Raw genomic sequence first — 14555 nt, 5'->3', positions numbered from 1 at the left:
CCTCATATTCCACCAACATAAGTAGGAAATTTAAAATGCTAGGTTTACTAATTACAGCGTAGTTCCAAGCATTTATTTTTTTAATACACTCAGACTCACAATTAAGGAAATATGTAATCCTGTTTTAATCCTTTACAACAAGTTGACTTGCACCACTAGTTGTCTTATCTATCCCTTCATCTTTATTCTTTCTCTTTTCTTACTCTATCTCCATTTCCAACATGACATTTGATAGTCCTAGCAAGTTGGTAATAGAGTAAGGTCTCCACATTGTTTTTTTTATGAATTTTGAACAATACTCAATACATTTTATAGTCTTCTACGGTAAAACCCTCTCTGACTTGATCCTCAACCGGGTCGCCAGAAAACTTCTGATGCCTCCATTATTACAAGATCAGCTTGGTATTTTGTGAGGTATATTTTCTTAGTCCCTAGTTTAGGGGTGCTAAATAACATGTTCACTCTTGTGTTCTTGATGAAAATGGTTTCATTCACTCCATCCATCTCCTGTAGGAGGTTTCATTGACGACAAGGAAACTCTTCCGCTTCCAAACTTGAAGACCTATCATAATAGCATGCACAATGTAGAAGACATTGATTTGTTATGCACTTCAATCAATGTGGTAAAACAGATTGTTGACTCCAACCCTTCTTTGTTGATTCTTGCATTCATTAATTGCCTCAAGCCACCTTGCTTCCTCTAGCCTATGGTGAAGAAGCTACCCACCAACTAAAAGGGCAACTAATACATAAACGTTGAGGCTCTGAGGAACAAGAAGAAAGCCCCAAAGGATATAGTCTTGCTTCGTGCTTGAGACAGACCAAAGGATGAGGACCCTCTCAAGTCCTCGAAGTTGTACAAGTCCAATCGCTGATTAAATGTCTAATTACGCCACAATAGACCCCCCCTTCCTTTGGGTGCCTACGAGGTATTGCTATCGAGTGGAGTAGCTAAAGAAACGTCGGCCATCTTAGCGTCTACAAACTGCTCGGATGACACTCTGGAGGGCCAATTCACTTGTTAAGAAGACATATTAAGTCCTACCCCCAATTCACTTGGTACATCTCGGTTAACCATTGTAACATGCACGGCAACTAATTAGTACTACGAGGATGGGCAGGTGACTGTTACTGTTAGTATTAGAAGTGCAGTGCAGAGGCTCCAATATTGACTGCACCCTACCGCTCTTGTTCTGCGAAGGAAACAAACAATTTGAGATACGGCATGATCGGTCACAAGGAAAGCATCAACTGAACTCAAAGCCAATCTGTTTGCATTGTTGACGGGCTGCTGTTGACCACTCAGAGGAAACGATTCAGGTATTCATCAACAGTCGTGTACTTGACGTCAGGGTAGAGCTCCGAAGCCTCCACACCAAAGCATGGCTCGATGTCGAAGACGTGATCACCCTTGACAAAGGCGGAGTGGCAAATAGCAAGCATCACGTTGACTGGGAGGGGGTGCCTGTGATAGAAATAAGCAAATAGATTAGCAGAGACGACCTTAAGACAATCTTCGTGACGTATCCCAAGTTATGGAAATTTTCTGCAATAAACACAAGGGGGTGTCTAAAACACCTTGGATCTGCTACAGAACATGTTCTTCAGGGACATACACCCTCTCGAAGGTCTTGCCGGTCTTCTTCTCCCAGAGGGAAACAAGCTCGTTATGAGATAGGATGTTGGCGGGAGGTCTCAGATATAAAACCTTGTTCAAAGTTCTTGGATCATCCACTGCTTTGATAGTGTACGTTCCGATGTCGTCTTCATTCAGAAAGATTGCTGTTGAAGGGAAAAGAACAACCCAATTAGCATTTCGAACAGTTAGCTCGATCAAAATGTGCTTCAGGAACAAATTACCTTTTGGATTTCCATCACCTAAGATGACAACCTTGTCTGTGGGAAGATCAGTAGCTCCTGCCTGTCCTAATATGGGAAGGAAATACCCGGCGAAGAAGTTGGAAGAGACGAAGGTGTAAGGGGGATCCCTGATGCCTCAGCAGCCCTTCGAATTTGTGCCTTGATGACAAAGGTTGACTTTGCTGGTTCTATCGCATTGTTTCGGGCCACATCAATGCCAAACTCTGATGGAAAGAACCTCTGCAAACTCACTCATATACTAAACATTCAACACCAAAGCCACATGATGGCGTTCATTCAATTGTCCAAATAATGGGAAAAAAAAACACTCATTTGATTGGTCTATGGAATTAATCGAGATTATGGTTCTCATGTACATCATCAATTGTGACTAATGTGGCAACATGATCTTGATATTTATGGCATGCACCGGAAAGAAATCGTTTTATATGAAGCACTTCATGTTTTTCTTTTCCCTTTTCTTTGCATTCACATTTTCAAGACTATTGCAAATAATTTTGATTTAAATCGCATCCTTAAAATGACAGTTATCTTCTTAATTGCTTCCCCCGTCGTCGCCATTGTCGTCCACAATGGTTCCCTTTTCCGATTCCTACCGATTTCATCATAGTTCAAAAGAAAAGCAGAGGAGGAACAGCACCCTGATATGTCCTCCGGCATCTTTGATGGCGTCGATGATCTTGGTCTGATCATTCAGCTGCATGAACCGACGGCGGAGATCACCACATCCACCTGCTTGATCGTCTTAACCAGACTCTCGTGGTCATACAGATCCCCCTATCGGTCAAACAACACGACCAAGCTCTCATCGCGCATTGCAAGAACAAATAGAGAAAAAGGGCAAGAGCACAATGGGAGAAGGGCGTTAACTTCACCTGGATGAGGGTGACGCCGGCGGCCTGGAAGTCGCTTAGGAGCTTGGCCTTGGCGGGTTGGTCGGCGGGGGCGGTGGCGCTCCGGACGAGGGCAAAGGTGGGGTGGCCGGACCGAGCGCTCGCCGCCACGATGAACTTGCCGATGTATCCCGTGCCACCGATGATCAGGATCTTGCTCTTCTCGCTCGCCATTCTCGCCTCGATCGATGAACGCTTCTCACAAGATTGCTGTGGTTATGAAGCTGTGATGGGGGATTCATTTATGGCCGATCCGTCGGCCAGGTTTGTTAGGTAAAATAATTATCGCCGCTCTCCTCGTTCATTGAATACCTCGCACTCCCGCACCAACGTTTTCTCGCAACATTGCTGTGGTGACGAAGGCGGTATTGCAGCGATGCATCTATAGCCAACCCATTTGGCCAGGTTTGTCAAATGGAATAATTACCGCCGTTGGATTAACTTAATCTTCACTTTTTGAGAAGCTTTATATATATATGTATATATATATATGTATATACATATATATATATGTATATACATATATATATATGTATATACATATATATATATATATATATACATATGTATATATATATGTATATATAATTGAATTGTCAACTAAATTAATTGACAATTCAATTGATAATAACTTCGAACCTTTAGCCTTTGGTAACCTCATCCTATATTCTTTTCACTTATCAGGAATATAACGTGATCCATTTTAAGTTATTTTTGTGTATTCTTTTGTGTATCCTTGCTCATGATTTTATCAAACTTATTAAAAATATACTCAAACTTTTTCATAGAAATTTAGATTTTTGAGTTGCCTATCTCCCTTAAACCAAAATTTTGTCAATGTGAATATTCTCGTTGATTATTGAAAAGTTCATTTTCTTATTTAATATGAGTGTTAGAACTTTAAACAAATTCTATTCACTTTTGGTCGTGCGTGTAACCCACGACATTATCACTAAACCTGGGGCTATTGGTAGAGGACATGAAAACTTCCGGTAACTTTAAGAATTTTTTTTATTTTGTTGAAACTTCATCCATTATTGCCTCCCTAGCATGGAGAGGCTTGCAAAACTTAATATTTGTGATGGACACGCATGCACCTTTGCAAGCAAGGACCTAATTCGTTTGAATCTTTTTTTTTTTTCAATGTAAGTTTTCTAAAACTGTTTGGAAGTTGCCCAAAAATAAGTTTAGAATTTATTTTTATTTTTTTGAGTTATAATTATTATATATATACTATATAATCATCAAAATGGTAGGTCTTCTTTCCCTTTGAGATATTATTAAAACTATCGATTTTTTGAGATAGGATCTATAAATACCTCACTAATTCCTAGGTTGTTTTCTTTCTATTTGAGATATTATCAAAACTACAAGTTCACCAATAGCGATATTAATATTATACCACACTAATATATTTTATTGTTCATCTTTATCAAATTATTTAGTGATATGAATAACAACAAAATATTGAATATAAAATGATAAAGAAGTATTAACCTATATAACCTTAATATCAACATTAAATTTTAAGATTTTTACTCTTACTAATTTATTATTATTTTTAGGAATATTACATCACTAAATTTAACTATCTATGTATTATCATTAGGGTAATAAAATCTATATTTTTTAAACTTTTTTAGATAAATAATAAAATACTTAAAAAGTGTCGATGAATCTAATTTTTTTTCATATAATTTAAAGATCTTTATCTCTATAGAATCATCATAAATATATAAATATCTTAAATTAGGTTTTCTACTGGTCTATAACTTAAAAGAGCTAATGAAATTAATTCACTAAGAATTTTGTTCAAGATATATATAATCGTTCTTAGAGCTTCTCTTCACATTGATTCAAATATAAAAAAATAACTTATTATACTTATAACTATATCCATAAGAGTATGATTTCACCATTCCGTAACTATGTTCTTTTGTAGGATAAAACATATTGAATATCTCATCGAGTATAGCAAAAAAATAAGAATTATCTACTATTAAATTCATATCCAACCTTATCAAATTTGATAATTTTAACTTTTATATCTAATTATCTATCAACTTTATTTATATATATCTAAAGGTGTCAATAGCCTAAAACCTTATAAGAATTAGATATATATATTCATAACTCAATAAGTTAGATATAAATGTGCTAAAATACCTCTCTCCACTAAAAAGGAGAAATGGAGTGACCCACAGATGTAAGCATATATAATCTTAATGAATTCATGAAACTACATTTTATTTTAATATTTGATTATAGGATTGTTACAAACTAAAAATTCACATGAATTCTGTATAAACCATCATATAGAATTCAAAATTTTTTATTAAATTATGATAAGTCTACCACCATCAAAAGAGAAACAATATCTTGATAATTTTAGGTAAAAAAACTAAATTTCTAGAATTATAAGATTATAATATACATCGTCAAGATCCATCAGATAAATCATCTCTAGGCAAAGGAAACAAGTACCCACTACCATCGCTTTCGTTTTAAGATAGTTCCCTACAGTATTGAATATTTCATTTTTTTAGATTTTATGTTAAGATAGATATCTAATATTGATAAAATAAGTTGAAGCATAAAAATCAATCCATCAAGTATTAGAAAATGATTTATTCAAAATATACAAAGGTTAAGTTTAAACCTTTCCTTTTCGAACCAAACCCCATAGTCCTTCAAATGATCTTTCTTCTACAAAAGTAGTACTTTACTATCAAGATTTTTATTTTATGAGTTTATATAAGATTTATTGTCTAAAGTGATTTATGCTTCAATTTTTTTTCTTATTATCTATTCCTTAAATAGTACCCAAAATATTATATCTTTCTTACGTTATTTTTAATTCTTTTTAAACACATATACTAGTGAGCTCATTTAAATTTTATTTATTTTTAATTTTATTATAGTAAATTTTAAATGAGTCAAAATAAGAAGAAATAGAATTAAGAATAAATTATATAAAAAATAACTCAATTATATTCATGCCCAATATTCTGAAGCTTACAGTTTTGTTAATCATATTGATGATATAATCTTGAATTCCTCAAATATCATCATACTAAATTTTAATCAATTCTTTTAATAAGATGTCAGATAATGACTCATTAGTAAATTTAAATTGATCTTTAAATATTCCAGTGTACAACTAAGCTGTAATAAAGTTTAAATATTGTTAGCAATTATAATAAAAGTGATACTTTTAGATTATTCTTAATCATTTATCTTATTTTTTTTCATAGAATTTTCAATAGTTAACACACATAGTGTGTAAATTGTATATGCTCAAGTCTTTTAAAAATGCATGAAAGAAAATACCACTACGTAGTTAATACCCAATTTGTTAACGCACCAAATGCAATTCTTTCCATATCAAAGTCTAGCACACCTAGTGCAAATTGTAGATCCTTAAATCATTTAGAATCAATTAATTGAGAATTCATAGGGACACTAAAAGGATAAAAATACATGAAATAAAATATTACTATAAAAATAAAATAACATTAATGCTCTAAGTTTTTAAAATATGATAAACTATTGATATTATCTATATTTTAAATTTAGGTGAAATATTGATATATCTAATATTTACTCAAAATTATTTATAGAGGATTGATATAATCCTTATAAAATATTATTATCATTTTAGGTATACAATCCTAAACTACAAGGATATCTAAAACAGTATCATCTTATTCTATCATATAATTATTTGAAGTAGGCTCTATTTTGAGATTCTCTAAATCTCCTAATTATGTGTGTCAAATATTATTTTTCTTAATATCATTTAGAGTTAATTCTTAATATAATTTTATAAGTTATTGATCTAGATTACTTTACAACTATAAAATCAATACAATAATATAAAATATAATATCTTATAAATAATAAAATATTTATTATAATTTATATTCCATAAGTCTGTCATTCTAGGCCATGTTGATAGTGACTAGTTAGATAAAATTTAGGTATAAATTATAAATAATATTTACCAAATTTATTTAATCTAATTTATGTCAAAATAGTTTAATGATAATAAAATAATAATCATAATAATTATTAAACATTAATCAACATAAAAGAAAACTTAAATGGTCACTATAATCATGTCTTTTATATGAAAAATAAATATCATTTCATAATTTCCTTTCATGCTCATAAATTTAATAACCATATAAATATCCAAATTAATAATTAAAATTTCTAAAGAACATAAATAATTAAATTTTATAATAATAAATTATATCACATGGATAAAAATAAAATATCTATAATTAGTGCTATAGTAATTTTTGGCACTAAGTGGAGGGGTAAATTAGTGCTATAGTAATTTTTTATTTGATTTTAAAGTTCGATCGATAAATTCATATCAAAAATATAATTAACGAAAAATATGAGTAAGAGTTGTGAGTAAAGCAAGTGAATAAGCAACAACAAATCAAAAGTAAGAGAAGGAATGTAAACTGATTTATCGTGGTTTAGTCTTCTCGACTTATGTTCACTCCCGATTTCTCTTCCCTCGAAGCCATTAACTTTCACTATTGATCTCTTTTTTAATGGGCAAAATTTAACTATCTTTGTTACAACTTTTTTTCTTTTAATAGGCTTATGAGAGAACCTCTACACTCACTCGTTTACAAGATCTTTCACCTTCACCTCTAAACTCAAGAAGGAGGAAAAGACTCAAACAATACTCAAAGAGAAAGCGACAACCCTTCACAAACTAAAAATTTGGTTCTCCATCAACCAAGCCTTAATGGATATTTATAGGCCCTAATAGGCTTAAAAACTGGAACCAAAAAATTAAAATCCCCAAAATTTCGAGTACAGGCGGTACTATCGCTAACACATGCTGGTACCACTATCGTAACTTTTGACGTCGTTATTTTAGACTTTTGGGTGGTACCACCATTGTAAGTTTTGAATTCTGGGTAGTACTGCTAGTTATAGGTGTTATGCAAGCTAATCACATGAGTGATGACACATGTGACATTTTGCATAATCTCTTTACTTATTATTATTATTATTATTGGTATTTTCTTACTTTAAGTTACATGTTGTATATATTATGATGTTCATGGATCTAGGAATCCAATCATGATAAGATCACAATGATAAGACTGATTTGTCTTTAAATATAGATACTAAATAATCCCGGTCAAATGTTACTCGAGAGGGACATTGAGATAACCAAACAGATTAGTGTGTTGTATACTCTTCCATATAATGGAGGTAGTTGGTCTTATAACTACTCATGTGGGGACACTAGATATATAGTGCAGGTGCTCATTGGAAATTAAGTTCACTGATTGATTTGCTCACGGAATACTGGATGATTGATAATACCTCATTGTCAAACAATAATTTTGTGGTACCATTTGTGTGTCTCGTCCTTAAACTTGAGACACCAAGGATATTTTGTATAAGTACTTCACTCTTTGATACTAAACTAATAAGCCTAAAAGTTTTAAATCTAACACAATCGGTTATTATGAGTGGTAGTCAACCTTACAAGGGCAATTTAGTATTGATAGAGGATCATCTAATCTCGGTATTATAAGAGGAATATCTTATGTATTTTTATTTAGGCAAATCTATGGCCAAGGTCATTTAGATTAAGAGAGAAAGAGTTCTATAGAAGAATTCAATTAGAGCAAGATTCGAGTAGATTTCGTATGGGCTTGACAGCACTATGCCCAATATATGGTCTCTAGGATATTATATGGATAAAGGCCTATAGATACATGATAATTGAGGACAAACAAGTCTAATGGATTGGATTCTCTTCTCTTATATTGCCTAGGGACTATAGCGTAGTGGCAATGTACGTTTGTAATCGATGAGTTGAGTGAATTATTATGAAGATAATAATTTATTGAGTCAGAAGAAGTTCTGATAGGTATGACTCACGATCATCTCGATATTGGGCTTAGAGGGTCACACATATATGGTAGGTATTGCGATGAGTAGAGGTTCGGGTAATTGTATACAGATCCAATATCCAAAATGGTAGGATCCATTAGGGTTAAATGGTAGGAACCTATATAAATAGGAGGACCAAAAGGTGGCACAGGTAAGTTTCCTCTTAGCCGCCCCTCCTATTCTCCTCTCTCTCCTCTCCCCCTCAACCGACAGCCCTAGTTTGGATCGTGTGGACAACAAGAAGTGTCAGCCCCTTCTTGAAGATAGTGCAGCCTTTGTGGTGTGCGTGGAGAGAAAGATCATGTTGTGATTTGAGGAGCGTCATCGTCGTATCTGCCATGTGGATTATTGCTAAAGAGGAGGATGTTAGTGTTGGGAAATCTTGGGGGTGACATCATATGCGCAGCGGAAGAACAAGAAAACAAAATCCCTGATTCCCAAAAAGATGTTCGTCGTCGTGCGAAGATTGGTACGCAAAATCCGCAAAATTCAAAGCTGCGTATAGAGTAGATTGTGTTACCTAGGGAGATCGTATATCCCTGTTTCCTTGCAGATCCTTAGGAGACGGTGAAGGAGGTCAAGCGTCCTCCTCTCTAGTGGTGATCCACACAATAGGGTTGCGACGACGCTCCTCAAATCTCCAAGCTTGCTCTGAGGTGGAGAGGGCGAGGAGAATAGGAAAGGCAAGCAAAGACTCTAGCCTATGAGGCTCTAAATCCCTCCTATTTATAGAGGTCCCCTGTCAAACCCTAATGGGTCCTCCCCTAGTGGGTATTGGATCTGCATCCAATAAGACAAGGGCTCCATCGGATATCTCATATCCGAACCTCTACTCATCGCAATGCCTACCATATGTGTGTGACCCTCTAGGCCCAATATCGAGCTTGCCGTGAGTCATACCTGTCAGAACTCCTTCTAACTCAGTGAATTATTATCTCTGTAATAATTCCTTTGACTCATCGACTACGGACGTACTAGGCTACTACGTCGTAATCCCCAGACGATACAGGGAAATCCAATCTATTGGACCTGTCTATCCTCAGTTACCGTGTACCTATAGTCCCTCATCCATCTAATATCCCAGAGACCGTATATCGAGCATGGTGCTGTCAAACCCATACGATTTCTACTTGAGTCTCGCTCTAATCGGATTCTCCCGGAGAACTCTTTCTCTCTCAACCCGAATAACCCTAGCCAGGGATTTGTCTGAGCAAGAACACATGGGATATTCCTCTCATGACGCCGAGAGTGGATGATCCTCTATCGACACTCAATAGCCCTCGTAAGGTTGACTACCACTCCCAATGACCAGCTGTACTAGATTTGGGACAACCAAACCTATAAGTCTGGTATCAAAGGGTGGAGCACTCATACAGGACATCCTTGGTGTCTCAAGTCTAAGGACCAGATATACACCACTAGGACTACGGAATCGCTGTCTGACAATAAGGCATCATCAACCATCCAGCATTCCGTAAGCGGATCAATCAGTGAACTCATTCTCTAATGAGCACCTGTACTGTATCCCTAGTGTCCCTACACGAGCAGCTATGAGACCAGCTGCATCCATCATATGGACGGGTATACAGCACACCAGTCTGCCAGCACACTACTCCTCCATTCAAGGTGTACACATACCCTGAATTCGACTTACTATCATCGACATCAGACTGAAAACTTGAGTCAGTGTAGCCTTCAACCTTAAGGCTATTACCTCCATATACTAGTAAAAGATCCTTAGTCCTTCTCAAGTACTTAAGGATACACTTTACTGCTTTCTAATGCTCCAAGCCTGGATCCGCTTGATACCTGCTCGTGACACTCGGAGCATGCACTATATCAAGCCTAGTACATAGCATGACATACATGATTGACCCTATTGCTGAGGCATAAGGTATCATATTCATGTTCGCCCTTTCTTTTGGAGTCTTTGGGGACATACTCGTAGAAAGCGATATCCCATGTCTCATCGGTATGAGACCTCTCTTGGAATTTTCCATGCCAAACCTTTTGACAATGGTTTCTATGTACCTGGACTGGGACAAGCCAAGCATCCTCTTGGATCTATCTCTATAGATTCTAATCCCCAAGATATAGGATGCTCCCCCCTAAGTCCTTCATGGAGAAGTGTCTAGATAACCAAGCCTTTACTGTGGATAGCATTCCTACTATTGAATCTCAGATTTTGATGATGAAGTCAATTGTCATTTGTTGTCTAACCTATATGTTGAGATAAGTGTGCAGGATTAACTACGATGAAAGTAAGACATGCAGTAGGAGTTGCGCCGGAGTCATGATAATGATCACATTGGGAGTTCGAGAGCTCGATGGAAGTTCGGACAGTTGTCGGAGGTTCTGCGAGAACAAATCCGAGAAGTCCATAAGCTTGCCAAAGAAGCTCGTCGGAACTCGCCAAGTGTATCGTTGCAAGTCCAGGAGTTTGCCGGAAGTCCGCAGGAGAATCACCGAGGGTTCATCGGATGATCGACGGAAGTTCGCCGGAAACTCGTCGAAAGAAGCAATTGACGCACTAGAGCAAGCTGTAGAAATTGTCTTAGAATTTATCGTAGTTAGCACAATGATTAAGTTGGAAATGGGAGGTGATCCCATTAGCTTAATCTTGGGGCAATTGGGCCCCTGAAAAACCCAATTTGGGCCGAATGGATCTACCCATTCGGACCCTAATCGCTGTGGGAGGTGCAACCGCCCAAGCCAGGAGGTAGCACCGCCTGGGCTAAGTCTTCCAGGGAGACTGGGCGGTGCAACCGCCCCAGCCAGGAGGTGCAACCGCCTGGGCTCAGTCTCCAAGCGAGACTAGGCAGTGCAACCTCTCCTGACAGGAGGTAGCACCGCTTGAGCTCGGTCTTCGAGCTCTGGCAGGCGGTGCAACCGCCCCAGTCAGGAGGTGCAACCACCTGAGCTTGGTCTTCGAGCTCCGGCAGAGAGGTGCAACCGCCCCTGACAGAGGTGGCACCGCCCAGAGGCTCAGTCTTCGAGCTCTGCCAAGCGGTGCAACCGCTCCAGTCAGGAGGTGCAACCGCCTGATCTCGGAATTCCGGGAATTGACAGTTTTGAGCTCCAAATTTGAACTGGGTTGGGACCTATAAATACCCCACCCATTTAGCACTGAAAGGAAGCAACTTACACTCGAAATCTTGATATCTTTCTATGATTCTTAGAGCTCAAAATTGTTGTAAAGGCCAAAAGTTCTCCTCCCTATGTTCTTCAAAGTTTTGAGTTGTAAAGAGAGGAGAGAAAATTTATGTAAGGGTTGTCTCCTAAGCCCGTCAAAAGGAGTGAAATTGTAAAAGGGTGATTGGCCTTCGACTATTGAAGGAAGGCCTCTAGTTGACGTCGGTGACCTCGTCGGTGGAGGAAGCCAAAAGTGGAGTAGGTCAAGATTGACCGAACCACTCTAAATCTCGGTTTGCATTTACTTTGAGCATTTTATCTTTACTGCAAACCTCCTAAATAGCTACTGCCTTCTGCGCCTTTACGAACGAGTTTCTAAGTTCAGAGCTTTCCGAATCTGCGTTTAGACGTAAATCGACTTTTTCGTACGATCATTACATTTCAGTTTACGTTTACGTTTTGATTTCAATCACAACTGCAAACTGCCTTCTGCGCTTTTATAAAACATATCTCAAAGTTCAGTATCTTCAAAATTGACATTTAGACGTAAACTGGTTTTATCGTACGAACGTCACATTTCAGTTTGCGCTTACATTCTGATTTTCATCATAAACTGCAAACTGCCATTGTAGATTTACTTTAACGTCATCTCGCTTAATCTTAAGTTAAAGTAATCTTAGAATCGGCTTTTACATCGAAATCGTTTTTTTATCAAACGAATGCAGCTTTCGGTTTTAATCGCTGAAAAATTTTCGCTGCACTAATTCACCCCCCCCCCTCTTAGTGCTCTTGATCCTAACAATTGGTATCAGAGCGGGGTTAACTCTCAAATGGATTAAAACCCAAGAGAGATGGCTTACGCCGGAAACCAAGAGGGCCATTCTATTACATGTCCACCCATGTTCAATGGGACGGACTACACCTATTGGAAGACCCGAATGTGGATCTTTCTTATTTCTATGGATTTTGAACTTTGAAATCTTATCGAAAACGGTTTTTCGAAGTCTTCTCTTCCAATGATCGATTGGAATGATTTGGAGAAGAAGGCTTTCACTCTTAATGCAAAGGCTATGAATGCCTTATTTTGTGCACTTGATGAAAACGAGTTTAACCGTGTTTCAACTTGTGAAACCGCATTTGATATTTGGCACACACTCGAAGTGACTCACGAAGGCACAAGTAGAGTGAAAGAGTCAAAAATCAATCTTCCGTTACATTCTTTCGAACTTTTCCGAATGAAACCGAGTGAAACCATTGGCGACATGTTTACCCGTTTCATGGATGTCGTCAACGGTCTAAAAGGACTCAGAAAAAGTTTTTCGGATTTTGAGCTCGTAAATAAGATTCTAAGATCCCTTCCTAAAAGTTGGGATCCTAAAGTCACTGCTATTCAAGAGGCAAAAGATCTGCGCAACTTTCCTCTTGAAGAACTAATCGGGTCATTAATGACCTACGAGATGACTTGTAAAGCTCATGAAGAGCAAGAAGACATCCTTCCAAAGAACAGGAAGGATATGACACTTAAAACTTCAGAAGACCACTTGATAGAAAACTCAAGTGATGAGGACTGTGATGATGACTTGGCACTTCTAACAAGAAAATTTAAAAAGTTCATTAAAAGAAACAAGTTTAAGAATGACACAAAAAATAAACTTGAACCCAAGAAGGATCAAGTTATTTGCTATGAGTGCAAAAAGCCGGGACACTACATGAGTGATTGTCCCCAGGTCAAAAAGAGAACATCAGAGAAGAAGGCGCTCAAAGCAACATGGGATGATTCGAGTGCGTCCGAAGAAGAGGAGTCCAACACTGAGCAAGTTGCTCATTACGCCTTAATGGCCATTAGAGAGGAGGTAACGAATTTAATAGATGCAGATTTATCTTTCGATGAATTATTAAATGCCTTCCATGACTTATTTGATGAATGCAAGATTACCAATAGAAAATACAAATTGCTAAAAAAGGAGTATGATAGTCTTACTTGTGATTTTGATAAGTTAAAAACTGAATATCATGATAGTTTAAATTCATGCATCAAATGCCATGATCTAGAAACTCTCCAAAAAGAAAACTTGCTACTTAAGGACACCTTGAAGAAATTCGAGGTTGGTAGCAAGTCATTGAACATGATCCTTGCAAACAAGGGTCACGTTCCCAAACGAAGTGGAATTGGATTTGTGAGAAGTTCTCACCAAAATCCAACCATCTTCATAAAAGGCACCATCTTACATGTTCGACACCAAGACAAATGCAACTTTTGTTGTAAATTTAGACACAAGACGCATTATTGTCCATTCAAGAAAATTAGTCCAAACAAATTGATTTGGGTTCCTAAAGGAACCATGATAAATTCTATGCAACATGATAGACAATGTAGATCTATTTGTGAGGCACCCAAAAGCAAATGGGTACCTAAAAATCATCCTTTCTTGTAGAAAACTAAACCATCACAAGCTAGGAGCAAGAGATGGTACCTTGACAGTGGATGCTCAAGGCATATGACCGGAGATCCATCTCAAATCTCTAAGGTCACTAGCATAGACGAAGGCTATGTCACCTTCGGAGACAACAACAAGGGTAAAATCATTGGCAAAGGAACCATAGGTAACAAATCCAACTTCGTTATTGAAGATGTTTTGTTAGTTGATGGTTTAAAACATAATCTCTTGAGCATTAGTCAATTATGTGATAAAGGATATATTGTCAGATTTGAAT

General features: G+C 36.9%; 1 pseudogene; it reads right to left on the bottom strand.

The window, feature by feature from the left end:
• Positions 1-799: 799 nt before the first annotated feature.
• On the bottom strand, positions 800-3105 carry LOC135587487 (phenylcoumaran benzylic ether reductase Pyrc5-like; annotated as a pseudogene).
• Positions 3106-14555: the final 11450 nt, after the last annotated feature.

This window comes from Musa acuminata, chromosome BXJ1-1 (assembly GCF_036884655.1).
Source record: "Musa acuminata AAA Group cultivar baxijiao chromosome BXJ1-1, Cavendish_Baxijiao_AAA, whole genome shotgun sequence".
NCBI lineage: Eukaryota > Viridiplantae > Streptophyta > Magnoliopsida > Zingiberales > Musaceae > Musa > Musa acuminata.
Note: the sequence above shows the minus strand (reverse complement) of the source record. Positions and strands in the feature narration are given on the sequence as shown.